Source organism: Octopus bimaculoides, chromosome 7 (genome assembly GCF_001194135.2).
Source record: "Octopus bimaculoides isolate UCB-OBI-ISO-001 chromosome 7, ASM119413v2, whole genome shotgun sequence".
Taxonomy (NCBI): Eukaryota; Metazoa; Mollusca; class Cephalopoda; order Octopoda; family Octopodidae; genus Octopus; species Octopus bimaculoides.
In genome coordinates, this window is record NC_068987.1 from 79,584,982 (window position 1) to 79,586,108 (window position 1,127).

Genomic DNA, 1,127 nt, shown 5'->3' on the forward strand with positions numbered 1-1,127 from the left:
TATATATATATATATATATATATATATATATGCGCATGTATATATATAACTATCATGCGTAGTGATTACATATTTGTGTGTAATTCTCTAATCAAATAAAATACAAACTTATGTGTGTATGTATGTATATGTGTGCATGTGTCTGTGTGTGCCTGTATGTGTGTGTTTGTGTGAGTGGTCGTTCGTGTGTATGCGCTCGCATGTATGTGTATTCTAATAAGTTAGGCAGTAGTAATGGATAGGAAAAGAGAAGAATAAAATGGAAGAAGTTATTGTACTTGTTCGACCAAATTTGTAATTGGGGAAAACATCATGTTAATTTTGTTGTTATTTTCAAAACATCTAGAACCATTTTCTCAGTCTTAGGAAAGCGCCGAGATGAAGAAAAAAAAAATGAAACTAGCGAGTTCAAACAAAAGTACACAATTGTATTCAAGACAATGCAACGGTCCAAATCACTCTTACACTGTTTACCTTTACAATAGACAGTGAATTTTCAAAGGAATGATATTTTCTGTCACCCTCGAAAAAAAAAAACGAACTTTCGTTTCAATTCATTAAAAAAACAACGACAACTACACATCCTCGAGTGTTCTGTTTTGGTGCAAATGAATATCGAATATCGGGTTTGGTATTGTAACAAGTGAAAAGATTTGCCAATTAACAGTCAATTTTCGCAGTTGTTTGTTTCTATTGAAATTAATACACTAAAACAATCTTCTTTCCTTCACTCTGAGTAAAATAAAATGAAATAAAATAAAAAAAGTAATTTAGCACACGCTAACACCGAATACATGTTCTTCAGTTGTACGTATTTTCAGCCGCATCAGAACATGATGAATTTATCAAGTGTAACAAAGAATATAACATTGTTTCTTCATTTCAATACATACGGTTATTGATTAATTAAAAGAAAGTCTATCGCAATTTACGAGATAAATTAATACAATACACACGTAAATAATATTTCGAAAGCAAGACGAAGATTATTCATTTTCATTTCAAACAATTCCAGTCCTCTGTTCTTTTATTAAATATCTTTTCATCAGAATGCGAGTTATTGTGAAAATGCTATGAAAGAAAGAGTGAATAGTTACAAACAAGTCGAAGTCAGACGGCTTATGTCA